Source organism: Barbus barbus (genome assembly GCF_936440315.1).
Source record: "Barbus barbus genome assembly, chromosome: 4".
Lineage (NCBI taxonomy): Eukaryota > Metazoa > Chordata > Actinopteri > Cypriniformes > Cyprinidae > Barbus > Barbus barbus.
In genome coordinates, this window is record NC_136732.1 from 4,658,547 (window position 1) to 4,679,700 (window position 21,154).

At 37.7% G+C, this 21,154-nt stretch overlaps 1 protein-coding gene across 2 annotated transcripts in view; it reads left to right on the top strand.

Annotated features, from left to right (window-relative positions):
- The window catches only part of LOC306866555 (NACHT, LRR and PYD domains-containing protein 3-like), a 241,628-nt gene that overhangs the window by 94,883 nt on the left and 125,591 nt on the right, over positions 1-21,154 (top strand). The gene's annotated exons all lie outside the window — the stretch shown is intronic.

Below are 21,154 nucleotides of genomic sequence, written 5' to 3' on the forward strand. Positions count from 1 at the left end.
TTTAACATTTCTGTCATAAAACACTTGACTAATATTAAATGATTTGCAGCTTCATCTTACCTTGCGCTCTTTCAACGTTAAACTAACGCTTCGTGCTCTGCTTCTGTGAATGGTAAACCCCGCCTACTTTGTTGTTTTCGTTCCTTCATGTAGGATTCTATTAATTAATTTCCCACATTATTATTTTATTTTAGCTTTTAGGGAACCACTCTTACGAGTCGATGGTAATATGATTAATGGATATTAATCAGAACATCCAACTTATACCTTATTAACGACTTGTCCAGCAAGCATTAATATCAGCAAGTTATCTCTTAACAATTTTGTTTATTTTACTCGCGGCCAACGATCAAAATAAACAACTAGTTTACTTAGTTCTCAGGTTTATGAGCTTAGGTAAAACGCGATCTTTTTGGCAAATAATTACGATTTGCAAAATTACATAGCACAGACAAGAGATTTCTTAATAAAATCAAAAGTTGATTCACTATACTAACATACTACCACACTAGACAACACAAAACAGACGATTTAAACATACACACAGATAGGAGCGAGTTGTTTTGTATCTGAAGAGAGAGTCTTAAGTTTTAATGCTCGTTTCAGCCTGAGGGAAATCACACGCAAGAACCCTCATCTTTACCCTCGACTTTACCCTCATCCTCATCGGGGAAAGTCGTGGCCTAATGGTTAGAGAATTGGACTCGTAATCGAAAGGTTGCGGGTTCGAGTCCCCGGCCGGCAGGGATTGTAGGTGGGGGGAGTGAATGTCCAGCGCTCTCTCCACCCTCAATACCACGACTGAGGTGCCCTTGAGCAAGGCACCGAACCCCCAACTGCTCCCCGGGCGCCGCAGCATAAATGGCTGCCCACTGCTCCGGGTGTGTGTTCACGGTGTGTGTGTGTGTGTGCATTTGTTCACTACTCACTGTTGTGTGTGTGCACTTGGATGGGTTAAACGCAGAGCACCAATTTCGAGTATGGGTCACCATACTTGACAATACGTCACGACTTTTTTTTTTTTTTTTTTTTTTTTTTTTTAATCTTTACTTCTTAAAAGATAAACACCAGTTCAACAGATTCAAGAGAAATTTGTTTGCCTTACTGTTCCTTTTCCTTTCGGTTCAAAGAGTCTCTCTCCTCTCAGTTGAATTCAGTTCTTTGTTCAGTTCGAGACGGACCGCGTGCGGATTGGCTGCTCGGGAGGTCGTGTCACGAGGGTACTCTTCAGTGGTTGGAGGGCTTCGTTCTGACTCGATGAAGCTATCAGGAAGTCGATTCAGGTCTTTAGCTTCCGATGTTAAAGTTCTTTCGAAGTTTAACTGAGTCTTGGTCTCAGTTGCTAGGCTCCGCCGTGATGTTAGAGGCCAGAAGCGCTTTGCAGCGTGAGCAGAACGAGAGACGAGCGAGGCGTGCGTGAGCCTCCTTTTCAGTTTTCAACTCCAACCCGTTTTTTCACAGTTGTGCATCTGTTTTAACGGGCCAATTTGGGATCCGCCTCCGGGCGCTTGATCCAATCGGATTCTTTCCTGCGGGGCGTTTGATCCAATCGCAAGTGTTTCTGTGGGACGGAGCCCCGCCCTGCACAGTTGCGTGGGCATACATTATCTGCGCAGTTATTTTATCACATAAAGACTTATAACAGCAAACTTCTATTCGTCTAGTAATGCATTAATGAAAACAGATAAGATTTCATTCACACCACAATATTAATATTCATGAAATCAGCTTTCATCCGAAACCAAACACTTATATTTTGATGTGCACAAAAATATATATCCTTTGTATTCATTACGTGGTTAAAGCCATAGATGAAACAATCCTCAATTCTCAATCACCACATAAATCATGTGAAAATGAACAACTAGTGATCAGGAATATAAAAAAGATTACATAAGTTCAAAAATAACACACAACCAGCTTATAAATGTCACAAACAAAAACATCCTTTAATATATATGTTGTAACTCTATGGTATATAGTGTTTTTGTTTCAGAGTATAATTTCAGTCGCAGAAACCAGTATAACTTTGTCTCTGTGTCTAGTAGCGGAGCCCGACAGCGCATTCCTGGGATGTGCCGATCGAGCGAGGTCATAATGTCACCTCTTGGGGAGCTCTGGAGCTCGTCTTAGCTCTGAGTCGGCTGTAAAACCTTCTTCTTCCAGACATTTTTCATGAATTACTGCAGACTTTAATGGGAAGACTAGGGAGTGTTTTCTGAGTTTTTTCAAAGTCATCCAAGGGAGCTTTTTCTCCGTCCAACTTGGTTTATGATAACCAAGCAGTCTATTCTCGAGAGACCTTCAGCTGCTACTCCTTCACGTATATCCTGGGTTTTAGGGGTCTCAGGAGAAAAAGGGAGGGTATCCCAGCAGACGCCAGGCTGTCTGGAAATTGTGTGTGTGTCAGCAAAATCCCCGTTCTTCTTACATTCATATGCATTTAATCCATAAACGTCTGTAAAAAGCATTTCACATGTGCGGGGTTAATTTAACACTATACAAACATTTATGAAAAGTTTGGGAACCCCTGGACTACCACAAGTTAATTCTCACACTTTAATAGTATTTATAGCTCCTAACAGGCTGTGTGACTATGAGAAGTTATTACATAAAAATTAGGGCTGCAACTAACGATTATTTTGATAATCGATTAGTTGGCCGATTATTCTTTCGATTAATCGATTAATCGGATTGAAAAAATATTGACCAAAAAAAACACTATTCCACATTCTGCCCAATGTCCTTCAAACAAACGTGACAACTGAATGCTATGAAAACATACAGTGCTTAATTTATTAGACCACTTATCATAATAAAGAGAAAACATATTTTAGAAATTTGTCAAAAATTTGTTTAAATTTAATTTGTTTAAAAAAAAATACTCAAATAAAAAATACAAGAAAAAATAAGTGCTCTGGTTTTCTTTCATAGATAACAGCAATAATGATATTATAGCATTAAAAATAGCCTACTACTGTTACTAAAGAGCTTACACATATTGGAGTACTAACCAGTACAGAAAGCCGAAAAATGATTTTGGTTATCACCAATATTGTTACTTTAGAGCAGCAGTGGCACAAACCTTACATAAACACATTGTTAAAAAACTTACATAAATTTGTTAAGCATTGTAAAAATTGAATATAGTTTAAACCTCTATTAAAAATTAAAATAATAAAGATAATAATAAAGACGAATAAAAACACAAACTCAGTGTTAACCAACAGGTAAGAGTAATGTTCTGCAGGAACTACTTTGATCACAGTCACCTCGTCATTTCTTTATCCTGTAAAAGGCCGTTATGGAGCGTCTCATGTTTATATTCAGACAGACAATTACACGCTGTTATCCCTTTAAAGTTCCTACTCTCATAAAATATTTTAATTTATTTTAAACCTTAAATTAACTTTCAACAACAGATAATTCAACACAATGGATATGTTTGCGCTGAAAAGCCTATTAATTGTCTCCCTCTCTACTGTGTTCTGTCCGTCTGACGCGCGTGCGCGCGCCCGCCGCGCCGGCGCTCATTCGGTATTTTAAACTTAACACAGACTGTCAGGACGGACCTTTATGCAAAAATGGAAATGCTCGCGTGAATTTGTGGCATTTATAGATAAGGATATGAACTGAACGATTTTGCGCTGAGGACGCACACGCATCTGTCAAAGCGCCTGACAGGGCAAGCCATTACTCTTATGCATTAACTTAAAGCTTAAAATAAAGAATTATCATGTTTTGGGCAGCTTGGATCACGTGCTTCTCCAGCAGAATCTCATTCTGTTTCCTCCACTATTTTTAGATGCATTTTGTCCATAGAAATGCATTATTCAGTGCCGTAATTTGACTAACCAGCTGAAGTTGGACGTGCACTGTGGGCAGACCCGATTAATCGATAATGAGAATCGTTGTCGATGATTTTCATAATCGATAATAATCGATTTTATCGATTAGTTGTTGCAGCCCTAATCAAAATGTACGTCAGTATACAGTTCTCCCGATTGCTCGCGTGCCAGCGATTATCCCTCTGTGTGCCACTGTTGGCACGCGTGCCGTAGGTTACCGACCCCTGGTCTAGAACATGTACTTGTGTGACAAGCTGTGTTATAAGGAAGACTAACATCTTTTTTTAATAGACTTTCAGACTGCAGTATCACTGAAGAAGGTTATAAAGCTCTGGCTTCAGCTCTGAGATCAAACCCTTCACACCTGATAGAGCTGGATCTCACAGGAAATGATCCTGGACAATCAGGAGTGAAGCAGCTCAGTGATTTACTACAGGATGGACTCTGTTCATTAAAGACCATCAGGTGAAAAAAACTGAATATTTCAAAATGAACCACAGATGTGAAATCAGCTGTATGAAAATGGATAGAAGAGTCAAATGCACCGTTGTTGAATAGGACATGAACTGGAATTAAATAGCAGTTCAGAGAAATTCAACAGACACACAACAGAATTAGTGGCAAAAATAATGTAAAAATATAAATGATCTGAAATCCTTATCTGCTTCCTGTAGGTTTTTGAAAAGTCCTGCTGCAGAGGAAGCGTGTGAGTATCTCACTGGAGTTCTGGGTAAAAGTCCATTACTACTGAAGGAACTGGATCTGAGTGAAGATAAATTAGGAGATCTGGATTGGGAGAAACTCTCTGCTCTTTTGATGGACTCTCACAACAAACTGGAGAAAATAATGTGAGTGAACATGATTTATACATTGAAACCTCTTTGATTATTCATTATTAAAGACTGTCAGTAACGTGTGATCAGATATGAAGAGCTGTTGTTCTGATGTGTGTTGAATATGTGCTGAATAATGATAATCAAGCATTGCATTAGTTTAGGCAGGCCATGTCAGTCAAGCTCACATCAGTCAGATGTTCCTGATGTGTACCAATCCAGTCTCGACACTTATCACAGCAGTCCATTTAATTCCATTCTTTCAGCATCTCTTCAATCGCATCGCTGCTCACAATCAAACTCCCCCCTCCAACCCCAGCTCCACCCAACTGAACCTGTAATCTAATCTGACCTTTGTTTCTTTTCGTATACACTTCACTACATTGCAAATATTCTCTACCATGTATTTGTATTTTCTACAATCATGTAAATTGTGAATTGTAATTTCGTAGGCATATTCTCTCTTGGCTCTCTGCGAAGGCGGATGCTTTTTCTCTCCTCTCCTCCCCTTATCTTCCCTGCTTGCTCTCTCGTCTTGTCTATTGTCTAACACTTGAGAGACTCTTTCTGCACTGCTCTTCAAACCGAAAAATCATGGATTTGATCAACTGGTCTCTCAACGCAATTGACACCATATTCTCTACAAGAGCCCTGGGCTCGGGGGAGCCCAATTGTCCGGACGGGACGTTCGCTACTGGCTACACGATGGACGCATGGGAGAGATGGCGGGTCGTGTGTCTGGCGGCTATTTCCGTGGAGGACATTGAAGACATCTACCTATTCGGAACCATGATAACGGGTTTTCTGCTGATTGGATTAGGCTTTGCCCTGGGTTATCAGAGAATTCAGAAGACGGGAACAGCTGTCCAAAGCCTCACAAGGCTGCCCGTCATGATTGAAGCAGTGGGCAGAGCGGTCAGCACTGAGACTGAAACCATCAACCGCAGTATGGATTCTATCACGGAGAAGCTCACGGCTGTGCTGAGAAAAAATATGGACTTGGAGACCAGAATGGACAAAGAGAGCTGTGAAATTGGTATGCAGCCGCTCGCACCAAGACCAAACAATCTTATCATCTTTCGGCTTCCCAAAACAACAGAACTGCCTCGGACAAGGTCATTCTGGAAACAACTCCCCCGGAAGGGCACTGCAGTGAGACGCTCTTGCTTCCTGACCCCTCCCACAGACACCTGGTGACTGTCGACTCCGTCTGGGTCCCGATCAAGGCCGTTTCCATGGCAATGCAATTGCTGTGTCGCTATCACAATCTGCGGACTGAGACAACTTGTTTTGGATACCAGCGGGGCGGATTTCCAGGCCTACAAATACACAAACTCACATCACACACATACCCGTATATACAGACATTCCATTCACCCCCCCACCCCCGATCCCTCGCCTTCGCTGCTTTGTTCCGCCAGTCCAACAGGCGGGTCTGTGACCGGCGCTGATAATAGCTGCTGGACCGGATGGCTGTTTGTAGGAGCTGGATTACCCCCCACCTGTTGCAAGTCGTGTGTCTATGGTGTATTGATTATGTGCTTTTGTTGCTGGGGTGTTTTTTCTGTTCTCACACTGTACTCCCATAGGAGCATAGTCTGGGTTTTTTTTTTTTTCTCCCCTCCTTTCTCATGTTTAAGCTGTATTTCTTCCTCAATTCCCTGTCTTCCTGTCCACCCCCTTGTCATTTTGTATTGTATGTATGTTTGTGTATGTATGGACAGGTTGATGGCTAATTTCGCTGGTACTTGTGACTAGTGACAATAAAGGGCTACTACTACTACTACTACTACATATACTGGATCTGTTCTGTACCCCTGCTCTCCCCGCTCTGTTCAAGCATGGCTGCATGGACAGGCGTGTGGAGTTTTGCCCAGAACAGAACCATACCACCAACTGTATGCAATATAATTGTAATAAATATACTTGACGAAAGTGGACCTGACTGAAATGCTGTTTTTGTGTTCAGGCTGAATAATTGTAAGCTGACAGAGAAAAGCTGTTCAGTTCTAGCTACTGTTCTCTCCTCCAAAACCATCCTGAAAGAGATGAACCTGAACAACAGTCGTCTGCTGGACTCAGGAGTCAAAGAGATCTGTGAGGGACTGAAGAATCCTGTGTGTGAGCTGAAGAGACTTAAGTGAGTACATTTCACCAGCAGCTACACTCAACACCATCAAAGTTTAGTACTAGGTTTCTAAGTTTGATCTAAGTTTATTCTAAGTTAAGTTTCTATATTTGATCTAAGTTTAGTACTAGGTTTCTAAGTTTGATCTAAGTTCAGTACTAGGTTTCTCAGTTTGATCTAAGTTTAGTTTTAAATTAAGTTTCTAAGTTTGATCTAAGTTTAGTACTAGGTTTCTAAGTTTGATCTAAGTTTAGTACTAGTTTTCTAAGTTTGATCTAAGTTTAGTACTAGGTTTCTAAGTTTGATCTAAGTTCAGTACTAGGTTTCTAAGTTTGATCTACATTTAGTACTAGGTTTCTAAGTTTGATCTAAGTTTAGTTTTAAATTAAGTTTCTAAGTTTGATCTAAGTTCAGTACTAGGTTTCTAAGTTTGATCTAAATTTAGTACTAGGTTTCTAAGTTTGATCTAAGTTCAGTACTAGGTTTCTCAGTTTGATCTAAGTTTAGTTTTAAATTAAGTTTCTAAGTTTGATCTAAGTTCAGTACTAGGTTTCTAAGTTTGATCTAAATTTAGTACTAGGTTTCTAAGTTTGATCTGTGTCTAAGTTTGATCTAAGTTCAGTACTAGGTTTCTAAGTTTGATCTAAATTTAGTACTAGGTTTCTAAGTTTGATCTAAGTTTAGTACTAGGTTTCTCAGTTTGATCTAAGTTTAGTTTTAAATTAAGTTTCTAAGTTTAGTACTAGGTTTCTAAGTTTGATCTAAGTTTAGTACTAGTTTTCTAAGTTTGATCTAAGTTCAGTACTAGGTTTCTAAGTTTGATCTACATTTAGTACTAGGCTTCTAAGTTTAGTTCTAAGTTAACTTTCTAAGTTTGATCTAAGTTTAGTACTAGGTTTCTAAGTTTGATCTAAGTTCAGCACTTGGTTTCTAAGTTTTATCTAAGTTTAGTACTAGTTTTCTAAGTTTGATCTAAGTTCAGTACTAGGTTTCTAAGTTTGATCTAAATTTAGTACTAGGTTTCTAAGTTTTTTTCTGATTTTAGTATTTTTATTTTATTTAACAGCAATGAGATCAATATTCCACATTGGCTGATGATTGGAATATTATATATGTAAAAAAAAAAAAAGATATATATATATATATATATATATATATATATATATATATATAGTCTTATCTGTGTCCTCTTATGCCAGATTCTTAAATTTAATCAATGAATTCAATCTGTTATGCCCTGTCTAGGGTAAAGGCGCAAAATGCAAAAGTACAACACCACAAAAAAGTTTAGAAAAAATGAATGAACAGTATTTTGATGAGAATAATGGTTTAACGATGCAAGTGGGGAATAATGGCTATTTAACAATCAAATTAAATCACTATCAACAAAATCCATAGATGGATTTTGAATAAATTCTGTTAAGTTTAACTATAACTTTGTAATGTAGAAATATTAAATGATTGCAAAAATGAAATAATAAGCTACTTTCTTAAATATGAAACTACAACTGCCAGTAGGTGGCAGCAAGTGACTGTCTAAATGAGTGAGTTGAATCCTTAAATCAGCCGATTCGTTTAAAATGCTAATTCGTTTAACTTTGCAAACGACTGTACTTTGAATAATTTACTGGTCCGTGTAACACTGAGGAACAAAACACTGTGCTGCTCAGAGATGCAGCGGTTCTGCTGTTTGTTCTATTTATAAAATGGAAATTTGTGTCTGAAAGTTACTCAGTAACTTGTTTATTGTACATTTGTGATTTGTGCAGATATTCAGAAAAGCAGGATTCTTGTTTGTGTAATACACTAACTCCTATAGCAGGGATCCTCAAATCTGGCTCGTGAGATCCACTTTCCTGCAGAGTTTAGCTCTAACCCTAATCAAACACACCTGAGCATGCTGATCAATGTCTTCAGGATCATTAGAAAATCACAGGTAGGTGTGTTTGATCAGGGTTGGAGTTAAACTCGGCAGGAAAGTAGATCTCGTGAGCCAGATTTGAGGATCCCTGTCATAATAGCATATATGTTATTAAAAACAGAAACTCATTAAATGGCTATTTATATTTTTAAACATTATTTTGATGACATTTCCACCCCACTATGTGTGATGGCAGTGAGATGGGAGAGAGCACTCAAAACTCTTCAGATCGCATAAAGTAGTGAAACATTAATATAATACAGAATCATCCTCTGTACAGAAACGAGGCGAGAACATATGAGAATTTATCATTATATTTCTAAATTATTTAACTGAGTATTTAACTGAACAAATCAAAAAAACATATGTCCGGCCATGGTTGTGTAATTTTATGATTGAACCACAGTGGTGACAGCGAGGTCATGACCCTTTACACAACCTGTGATGATGCGTTTCCAAAGTTATTAGCATCATAAAACTTATTTTATATATTTTCATTTCAAGAAAAAACGTGCATTTTTAACACTGCACTTTGTGTTCCCTTGGCATTAAATGACAGAAAACTAGTTAACGCTGTTGTGTGAGTGTTTCTAATACACCAGCCGAGGGAGTGATGTCAAATTAGACATTTTTCTCTGTTCTGACCAATGCAGTCAATGATGCTATTATGGATTTTTCTTCTTACAATTGTGGAAAATGAAAATGTAAAACTTGCATTTGTTGTAGTTTGCGTTCACCAATATAGAGCTTTACCAGCTATACTGTGAAAAGGGTCATTCAGGCCAAAATCCTGTAGTGCATATTTTAAATTTTCTTCAGTCTAGAACATGTACTTCTGTGACAAGCTGTGTTATAAAGAAGAATAACATCTTTTTTTAATAGACTTTCAGACTGCAGTATCACTGAAGAAGGTTATAAAGCTCTGGCTTCAGCTCTGAGATCAAACCCTTCACACCTGATAGAGCTGGATCTCACAGGAAATGATCCTGGACAATCAGGAGTGAAGCAGCTCAGTGATTTACTACAGGATGGACTCTGTTCATTAAAGACCATCAGGTGAAAAAACCTTCAAATATTTCAAAATGAACCACAGATGTGAAATCAGCTGTATGAAAATGGATAGAAGGGTCAAATGCACCGTTGTTGAATAGGACATGAACTGGAATTAAATAGCAGTTCAGAGAAATTCAACAGACACACAACAGAATTAGTGGCAAAAATAATGTAAAAATATAAATGATCTGAAATCCTTATCTGCTTCCTGTAGGTTTTTGAAAAGTCCTGCTGCAGAGGAAGCGTGTGAGTATCTCACTGGAGTTCTGGGTAAAAGTCCATTACTACTGAAGGAACTGGATCTGAGTGAAGATAAATTAGGAGATCTGGATTGGGAGAAACTCTCTGCTCTTTTGATGGACTCTCACAGCAAACTGGAGAAAATAATGTGAGTGAATTTATTCCGTTTAATTCCATTTTCAGCATCTCTTCTATCGCATCGCTGCTCACATGATGCTCACATCGCTGCCCCAGCTCCAACCCAACTGAACCTGTAATCTAATCTGACTTTTGTTTCTTTTCGTATACACTTCACTACATTGCAAATATTCTCTACCATGCATTTGTATTTTCTACAATCATGTAAATTGTGAATTGTAATTACGTAGGCATATACTGGATCTGTTCTGTAGCCCTGCTCTCCCCACTCTGTTCAAGCATGGCTGCATGGACAGGCGTGTGGAGTTTTTCCCAGAACAGAACCATACCACCAACACTAACTGTATGCAATATAATTGTAATAAATATACTTGACGAAAGTGGTCCTGACTGAAATGCTGTTTTTGTGTTCAGGCTGAATAATTGTGAGCTGACAGAGAAAAGCTGTTCAGTTCTAGCTACTGTTCTCTCCTCCAAAACCATCCTGAAAGAGATGAACCTGAACAACAGTCGTCTGCTGGACTCAGGAGTCAAAGAGATCTGTGAGGGACTGAAGAATCCTGTGTGTGAGCTGAAGAGACTGAAGTGAGTACATTTCACCAGCAGCTACACTCAACACCATCTAAGTTCAGTACTAGGTTTCTAAGTTTAGTACTAGGTTTCTAAGTTTGATCTACATTTAGTACTAGGTTTCTTAATTTTTTTTTCTGATTTTAGTACTTATTTTATTTGACAGCAATGAGATCAATATTCCACATTGGCTGATGATGGGAATATTATATATGTAAAAAAAATGTATATGTATGTGTGTGTATAAATATATATATATATATATATATACTGTGTATATATATATATATATATATATATATATATATATATATATATATATACACTCACCTAAAGGATTATTAGGAACACCTGTTCAATTTCTCATTAATGCAATTATCTAATCAACCAATCACATGGCAGTTGCTTCAATGCATTTAGGGGTGTGGTCCTGGTCAAGACAATCTCCTGAACTCCAAACTGAATGTCAGAATGGGAAAGAAAGGTGATTTAAGCAATTTTGAGAGTGGCATGGTTGTTGGTGCCAGACGGGCCGGTCTGAGTATTTCACAATCTGCTCAGTTACTGGGATTTTCACGCACAACCATTTCTAGGGTTTACAAAGAATGGTGTGAAAAGGGAAAAACATCCAGTATGCGGCAGTCCTGTGGGCGAAAATGCCTCGTTGATGCTAGAGGTCAGAGGAGAATGGGCCGACTGATTCAAGCTGATAGAAGAGCAACTTTGACTGAAATAACCACTCATTACAACCGAGGTATGCAGCAAAGCATTTGTGAAGCCACAACACGCACAACCTTGAGGCGGATGGACTACAACAGCAGAAGACCCCACCGGGTACCACTCATCTCCACTACAAATAGGAAAAAGAGGCTACAATTTGCACGAGCTCACCAAAATTGGACGGTTGAAGACTGGAAAAATGTTGCCTGGTCTGATGAGTCTCGATTTCTGTTGAGACATTCAGATGGTAGGGTCAGAATTTGGCGTAAACAGAATGAGAACATGGATCCATCATGCCTTGTTACCACTGTGCAGGCTGGTGGTGGTGGTGTAATGGTGTGGGGGATGTTTTCTTGGCACACTTTAGGCCCCTTAGTGCCAATTGGGCATCGTTTAACACTTTAACCTTCAACCCCATTTAGGGCCTCGCAGGTGAAAATAACCTACCTGAATTAAAATGGTAACAGTTTGTGACAAAGTGTGCTTACACAAACAAATTAGGTATCTTTGGAAAGAAGAGACTCTGGGCTTTACTATCTATCATCCAGAGTTGATAATGCTCAAAAAGATAAAAAGTTATAGACACTGACGTGCCTTGAAAAATATTTTTCCACACTGAATGTTTTTTTATTTCATATACAAATACATGAAATAAGTCCTGGAGCAATCCAGAAAAGTAATGGATCGAAAGCCATGTGTCTCATCAGTTCATATTTCAAATTTGAAGAAGATACCATGAAAAATGAGATTCCTGCAATATTTTTTCTGAAACTATTTATAGTCCCCCCACCCCCCTGTTTGAGGAAAAATAACCACCAAATGGATTGCAGAATTATACAAGCTATTTTAGTCATCATACATGTTCCTGCATAGTTTTTCAATTATAAAATAATAGACAGATTTATTTGAGCACTAAAAAATACAAAAATAATTATTTGAGTAATAAAAAAGGAAAAAAAATAGAAAAAAATGCTTTGTATATAGTATGTATACTGAAGTATTCTTCGTTATTCGTTATTACAATGATAAATATCACTGCCAGACGTGAAGTGATATTGCCAGACATGGTCATAGAGTCAGTAAACACACGCTGATGTGCTTCCATTCAGATTATAATCAAACAGATGGGCCATATAATCAATAATAGCTGATCAATGAATCACAATGATAGCCGTCATAGAGTCGCTAATAAACACGCTGATGTGCGTCCATACAGATTATAATCATGCAGACACGGCCACATTCCCCACACAATACACACACACACATATAAAAAATGTAGAAGAAAAAAAAAACAGTTTTTTATGGATAAAGCAGATCGCTAAGTTATGCCCCGCTCAGATGACAGCGTGCGTCACAGAAGCGTCACTGCCGGCAGGAGGGAGCGCCAAATTCAAATAATCTATATTCCGCTTTTCTGAGCCTTTTTTTTCCGTAGACGGTCTCATTATGTTTGTAAGACCGTATTCTACAAAATCGTTTTGTTTTTTTACCACCAAGACGCTGTTTTTGAGCGTAATTTATTCCATAACGGACGCGAACAATAACTCTCTGAAGAAATGAAACGTAAACAAAGGAATATTCATCCTTATTACAACGTTATTGTTTCGCTGGACTAAAAGTGCTCGCTGGGATGTTTTTCTGTGGACCCTTACCTCTCTAACTAAACTGGGATTTCAGCAGTGGACGCGTTTGTGGCTCGTTATTACAATGATAAAGGTACGTACGGCTTTTTTACTCTGCGTGTTTGGATGTGTACTGCTTACACAAATGTAGCAAATTTGTGCCACTCATTCCTTATAAGCTTTCCATCGAAAAACAGCGATCTGTCGTCGATGCTTGAGGCTTAGACCCTCAGAATGATATAGAGTTTGACAAGATTAACTTTGTCCCGTTTCATTTATTCTATTAGAAAACAATGACACATGCAAACAAAGAGCGTTCAGTGCGAGGTCGCTCTGGTGCAGGCTAACAGGTTAAATGCCACGGCCTACCTGAGCATTGTTTCTGACCATGTCCATCCCTTTATGACCACCATGTACCCATCCTCTGATGGCTACTTCCAGCAGGATAATGCACCATGTCACAAAGCTCGAATCATTTCAAATTGGTTTCTTGAACATGACAATGAGTTCACTGTACTAAAATGGCCCCCACAGTCACCAGATCTCAACCCAATAGAGCATCTTTGGGATGTGGTGGAACGGGAGCTTCGTGCCCTGGATAGCATCAACTGCAAGATGCTATCCTATCAATATGGGCCAACATTTCTAAAGAATGCTTTCAGCACCTTGTTGAATCAATGCCACGTAGAATTAAGGCAGTTCTGAAGGCGAAAGGGGGTCAAACACAGTATTAGTATGGTGTTCCTAATAATCCTTTAGGTGAGTGTATATAGTCATATCTGTGTCCTCTTATGCCAGATTCTTAAATTGAATCAATTAATTAAATCTGTTATGCCCCATCTAGGGTAAAGGCGCAACATGAAAAAGTACAACACCATAAAATCGTTTTGAAAAAATTAACGAACAGTATTTTGATGAGAACAATGGTTTAACGATGCAAGTGGGGGAATAATGGCTATTTAACAGTCAAATTAAATCACTATCAACAAAATCCATAGATGGATTTTGAATAAATACTGTTAAGTTTAACTATAACTATGTAATGTAGAAATATTAAATGATTGCAAAAATGAAATAATAGGCTACTTTCTTATATATGAAGCTACAACTGCCAGTAGGTGGCAGCAAGTGACTGTCTAAATGAGTGAGTTGAATCCTTAAATCAGCCGATTCGTTTAAAATGCTAATTCGTTTAACTTTGCAAACGACTGTACTTTGAATAATTTACTGGTCCGTGTAACACTGAGGAACAAAACACTGTGCAGCTCAGAGATGCAGCGGTTCTGCTGTTTGTTCTATTTATAAAATGGAAATTTGTGTCTGAAAGTTACTCAGTAACTTGTTTATTGTACATTTGTGATTTGTGCAGATATTCAGAAAAACAGGATTCTTGTTTGTGTGATACACTAACTCCTATAGCAGGGATCCTCAAATCTGGCTCGTGAAAAATTCATTTTTTCTTGTAACTCATTTCAAAAATGGAAACTTTCCTATATTTTAGATTCATTACATGTAAAGTAAAATATTTCAAAAGCTTTTTTTTGTTTTAATTTTGATGATTAGAGCTTACAGCTGATGAAAGTCAAAAATCAGTATCTCAAAATATTAGAATATTTACATTTGAGTTTCAATAAATGACCATCCCTACAGTATAAATTCCGGGTATCTCTCGTTCTTTGAAACCACAATAATGGGGAAGACTGCTGACTTTGCAATGATCCAGAAGACGAACATTGACGCCCTCCACAAAGAGGGTAAGTCACAGAGGGTCATTACTGAAAGGTGTGGCTGTTTACAGAGTGCTGTATCAAAGCATATTAAATGCAAAGTTGACTGGAAGGAAGAATTTGGATAGGAAAAGGTGCACAAGCAACAGGGATGACCGCAAGCTTGAGAATACTGTCAAGCAAAGCTGATTCAAACACTTGGGAGAGCTTCACAAGGAGTGAACTGAAGCTGGAGTCAGTGCATCAAGAGTCTCCACGCTCAGACGTCTTCAGGAAAAGGGCTACCAAGCCACTTCTGAACCAGAGACAACATCAGAAGCCTCTTACCTGGGCTGTGGAGAAAAAGAACTGGACTGTTGCTCAGTGGTCCAAAGTCCTCTTTTCAGATGAAAGTAAATTTTGCATTTCATTTGGAAATCAAGGTCCCAGAGTCTGGAGGAAGAGTGGAGAAGCACAGAATCCATGTTGTTTGAAGTCCAGTGTGAAGCTTCCACAGTCAGTGATGATTTGGGCTGCCATGTCATCTGCTGGTGTTGGTCCACTGTGTTTTCTGAAGTCCACAGTCAACGCAGCCATCTACCAGGAAATTTTAGAGCATTTCATGCTTCCTTCTGCTGACAAGCTTTATGGAGATGCTGATTTCATTTTCCAGCAGGACTTGGCACCTGCCCACACTGCCAAAGGTACCAAAATCTGGTTCAATGACCATGGTGTTACTGTGCTTGATTGGCCAGCAAACTCACCTGACCTGAACCCCATAGAGAATCTATGAGGTATTGTCAAGAGGAAGATGAGAGACACCAGACCCAACAATGCAGATGACCTGAAGGCCGCTATCAAAGCAACCTGGGCTTCCATTACACCTGAGCAGTGCCACAAACTGATCACCTCCATGCCACGCCACATTGATGCAGTAATTCATGCAAAAACAGGCCCAACCAAGTATTGAGTACATAGAAATGAACATAATTATCAGAAGCCTGACATTTCTGTTAAACATATGCTTTTTTTATTGATCTTATGCAATATTCTAATTTTCTGAGACACTGAATTTTGGGTTTTCATTATCTGTAAACCATAATCATCAAAATTTCAAGAAATAAAGGCTTGATATAGACATGCAAATACATGTAAATATTTTCAAAATATGTACTGTATGTGTATGTATACATAATAAATATACACAGAACACACAGATTATGCAAACAAAAATGTTAATTTTGCATGTGATTAATCGTTTGAAAGCACTAGAAAAAAACGGCTGACCCATCAGTCCTTGCGTCCGCAGTGGAAATGTTTCTAATAATTTCTGACTGGTATTTAACTGAAAAAATCAAACAAACATATGTCTGGCCATGGTTGTGTAATTTTATGATTGAACCACAGTGGTGACAGCGAGGTCATGACCCTTTACACAACCTGTGATGATGCGTTTCCAAAGTTATTAGCATCATAAAACTTATTTTATATATTTTTATTTCAAGAAAAAACATGTATTTTTAACACTGCACTTTGTGTTCCCTTGGCATTAAATGACAGAAAACTAGTTAACGCTGTTGTGTGAGTGTTTCTAATACACCAGCCGAGGGAGTGATGTCAAATGAGACATTTTTCTCTGTTCTGACCAATGCAGTCAATGATGACTCTTTTTCTCTCTCTTTTGTAAAGTCACAGAAATACTATCATGGATTTTTCTTTTTGCAATTGTAGAAAATTAAAATGCAAAACTTGCATTTGTTGTAGTTTGCGTTCACCAATATAGAGCGTTACCAGCTATACTGTGAAAAGGGTCATTCAGGCCAAAATCCTGTAGTGCATATTTTTCATTTTCTTCAGTCTAGAACATGTACTTGTGTGACAAGCTGTGTTATAAGGAAGTATAACATCTTTTTTGATAGACTTTCAGACTGCAGTATCACTGAAGAAGGTTATAAAGCTCTGGCTTCAGCTCTGAGATCAAACCCTTCACACCTGATAGAGCTGGATCTCACAGGAAATGATCCTGGACAATCAGGAGTGAAGCAGCTCAGTGATTTACTACAGGATGGACTCTGTTCATTAAAGACCATCAGGTGAAAAAACCTTCAAATATTTCAAAATGAACCACAGATGTGAGATCAGCTGTATGAAAATGGATAGAAGGGTCAAATGCACCGTTGTTGAATAGGACATGAACTGGAATTAAATAGCAGTTCAGAGAAATTCAACAGACACACAACAGAATTAGTGGCAATAATAATGTAAAAGTATAAATGATCTGAAATCCTTATCTGCTTCCTGTAGGTTTTTGAAAAGTCCTGCTGCAGAGGAAGCGTGTGAGTATCTCACTGGAGTTCTGGGTAAAAGTCCATTACTACTGAAGGAACTGGATCTGAGTGAAGATAAATTAGGAGATCTGGATTGGGAGAAACTCTCTGCTCTTTTGATGGACTCTCACAGCAAACTGGAGAAAATAATGTGAGTGAACATGATTTATACATTGAAACCTCTTTGATTATTCATTATTAAAGACTGTCAGTAACATGTGAGATCAGACAGGCGTGTGGAGTTTTGCACATTTAAAACAGCCACGAGACTGACCAAAGTGCTTCACAAAAGATACAGCATCATAAAAGTAATTAAAACAAGCAAACAGATTAAAACAACGAACCCAAATAAAACAGTACCAAAAAAACTATACTAGGCAGGAATATAAATCTAATAAGCCAATGAAAACAAATAGGTTTTTAACAGAGACTTAAAAATGGTCAAGCTCTGGGCCATTCGAATTTCCACTGGCAGGTCATTCCAGAGACGAGGACCAATCACAGAGAAGGCACGGTCACCTCTACTGTATGCAATATAATTGTAATAAATATACTTGACGAAAGTGGTCCTGACTGAAATGCTGTTTTTGTGTTCAGGCTGAATAATTGTGAGCTGACAGAGAAAAGCTGTTCAGTTCTAGCTACTGTTCTCTCCTCCAAAACCATCCTGAAAGAGATGAACCTGAACAACAGTCGTCTGCTGGACTCAGGAGTCAAAGAGATCTGTGAGGGACTGAAGAATCCTGTGTGTGAGCTGAAGAGACTGAAGTGAGTACATTTCACCAGCAGCTACACTCAACACCACAGCGATGAGATCAATATTGCACATTGGCTGATGATGGGAATATTATATATGATACAGAATGTCTTTATGACCACATCAAACATTAGACTTTTAGACGCGCACTCCACTTCGTCTCAGCACCAGGCGCGAGTCAAATGAGCGTGGAAACACTACTGTGCTCGCAGTGTGTGCTCTTCAGTTGCATTGCAATTTTCATATCAAAGCGTGACAGAAACTATGAGCATGCAATGTGTAGTTACAGTTGAAGTCAAAAGTTTCCATACACCGTGCAGAATCTGCAAAATGTTCATTATTTTACCAAAATAAGAGGGATCGTACAAAATGCATGTTATTGTTTTTTTAGTACTGACCTGAATAAGATTTCACATAAAATGTTTATATATAGTCCACAATAGAAAATAGGGTGAATTTGGGTAATCTGGGACATTTTTTGCAATTTTGACTTCTGCCATTTATTTCAATATCTATCTAACACATGAGATCAACACATTAGACTTTTCTGAAATCCCTAAGATGTTTTCTAACCACACAAGAAGAAAGAATGTAGATATTATACCCAGAGAAGACATGCCACGTCTATTAGTGTTTTTGTGACAAAAAAAATAAAATCTACTTGAATTTGATAATCTGGGACAGGTCACTTTGTAATCTGGGACACATGTATTAGGCCTAAAAAAGCCTATATTCACCATACTTTATGCATGCCAAACACAATATCACCAATTTTAACCCTCTGGGGTCTGAGGTAATTTTGGGGCCCTTGAGATGTGTTGACATGCCCTGATATTTGTGCTTATTTCAGCTACTTATAATATACTATTGACCAACATGTATTTTTTTGTATTCAGCACAAACTATGCTACAATAATATGTGACCAAGGTGGATGTACATGTTTGCATTTGTTAGGAAAAAAATATTATGCGTGGTTAGTAAGTTTTGGGAAAATAATGTAGCTGAAATAAGGCATAAAAGCCACACTAAATCGTCCTGAATAAGACTTTTGAGTAATCAGTCTTCTAGTCTAGAATATTTACTTCACAATTATGTGAAAATCATTCATCTTACTCATTCACAGAAAACAATATATTGATTTAAATTTTTAAAGACATGTTTTGTGATCGAAAGCGTATATGCGAGGGAGTGGTAATGGGCTTGAATATTAAGTGATTCTCACCTGAGAGACAAAGGGCCCTCCCCTAAAGCTGCTAATGGACCATCAGTGTGGCTGTGACTGAGGCAGGTAAGAGAGAGAGTGTGAGGAGACTGAAAAAATGGGGTTTTTAAATGATTTGTATTTTATTTACAACACAGTATAATCAAAACATACATAATGAAGGTCAAAGACACATTATTGTGCACTGATCTAACCACAGAGATGTGAACAGACTTTGACTCGTTCCTGCAACAGATTCTGTTCAACAACTGAAACAAATAAATCATACCTGACATTTACTTATTTCCATGGATTCCAGAAGAAAAAAACATAGTCAGTAGTCAAGGATCTTGTTTTACCATAGAATATCAGTGTAGTTGACCATCTGATGTTGGTACAGCACTCTCAGAGGAAAACATCTTGAAGAAAGTCATCAGGATTCATCTGTGGTTCAGGTACCTGATTCAGTAAAATACAAACAACCAAAAAAAAAAACATTTGTGAGCATAGACTCATGCATGCTTTGTACTATCGTACACAAAAAAAGACATTTTATATCTGAGAAACTAATTATTATTGTTTAGCACGTTATTAAAATCTATTTTTGAACAGAGTAGGCTATTAATAATAAACATGTTCTAAACATACTTAGACTCGTAGCATTCATCATGTTACAATGTACTCTCATATTACTTTTATTGTTTTATATAGAGCATGAAAACAACAGTTTGGGGAAAAAAAAAACAACAACTATGATTTTGCAGTCATATAGCCTAGTATGCATGATTTTATAGAAGCTGTTATGATTCTGCAGCCATAGACTCACGTATGCTGTGAACCACAAAAGGATGTAATTTGTACTATAAAAAATATTTTATATCTGAGAAACTAATTATTATTGTTTAGCACGTTATTAAAATCTATTTTTGAACAGAGTAGGCTATTAATAATAAACATGTTCTAAACATACTTAGACTCGTAGCATTCATCATGTTACAATGTACTCTCATATTACTTTTATTGTTTTATATAGAGCATGAAAACAACAGTTTGGGGAAAAAAAAAACAACAACTATGATTTTGCAGTCATATAGCCTAGTATGCATGATTTTATAGAAGCTGTTATGATTCTGCAGCCATAGACTCACGTATGCTGTGAACCACAAAAGGATGTAATTTGTACTATAAAAAATATTTTATATCTGAGAAACTATTTATTATTGTTTAGCACGTTATTAAAATCTATTTTTGAACAGAGAAGACTATTAATAATAAACATGTTGTAAACATACTTAGACTCGTAGCATTCATCATGTTACAATGTACTCTCATATTACTTTTATTGTTTTATACAGAGCATGAAAACAACAGTTTGGGGAAAAAAAACAAAAAAAAAAACTATGATTTTGTAGTCATATAGTCTAGTATGCATGATTTTATAGAAGCTGTTATGATTCTGCAGCCATAGACTCAAGGTGTTTTGATCATTGTCCGTGTGTGCAAATCAAAAGATTCAGCTTTTCACATCAGAGCTGTGAGTGTAAATTTCAATTTAGAAATATGAATATTAATATGACAAGTTCTCACCTTCAGATCAATAATCTCTCGAGTTTAGCTTCTGGTTTATCTTCATAAAAAACAATCAGCAGTATCGGTATCAGTGATACTGGCCTTCAGTCATAAAAAAGATGCCATTATACAAATATAAAAATATACTGTCTTTATGTTGTTTCTACATTCATTTGAAGATTGAATGTGAAATTATTGCATTGTACAAAATAGTTTTTTTAAATCGTGATTAATCGTATACTGTGCTCCGCTGCATTTGCGTGTACACTTGACGCGCGCATGCTACAAGAACAGTATAATGTCTGACAGGACAGGATAGCTCTTTTTCTGAGCTGAGAGACTTTTCATTTCTTAAGTTACGAAAATAACAATAGAATAATGACACTGACATCAAGCCTGACAACATCTCATCTGACCGCAGTTACTGAATCTGATCAAAATAAGTCTCGCATCAGGAAAACATTCAGAAGTACTATTTTTGTTGTTGCTGTTGTTTCTTTGACTGTTCACTCCACAA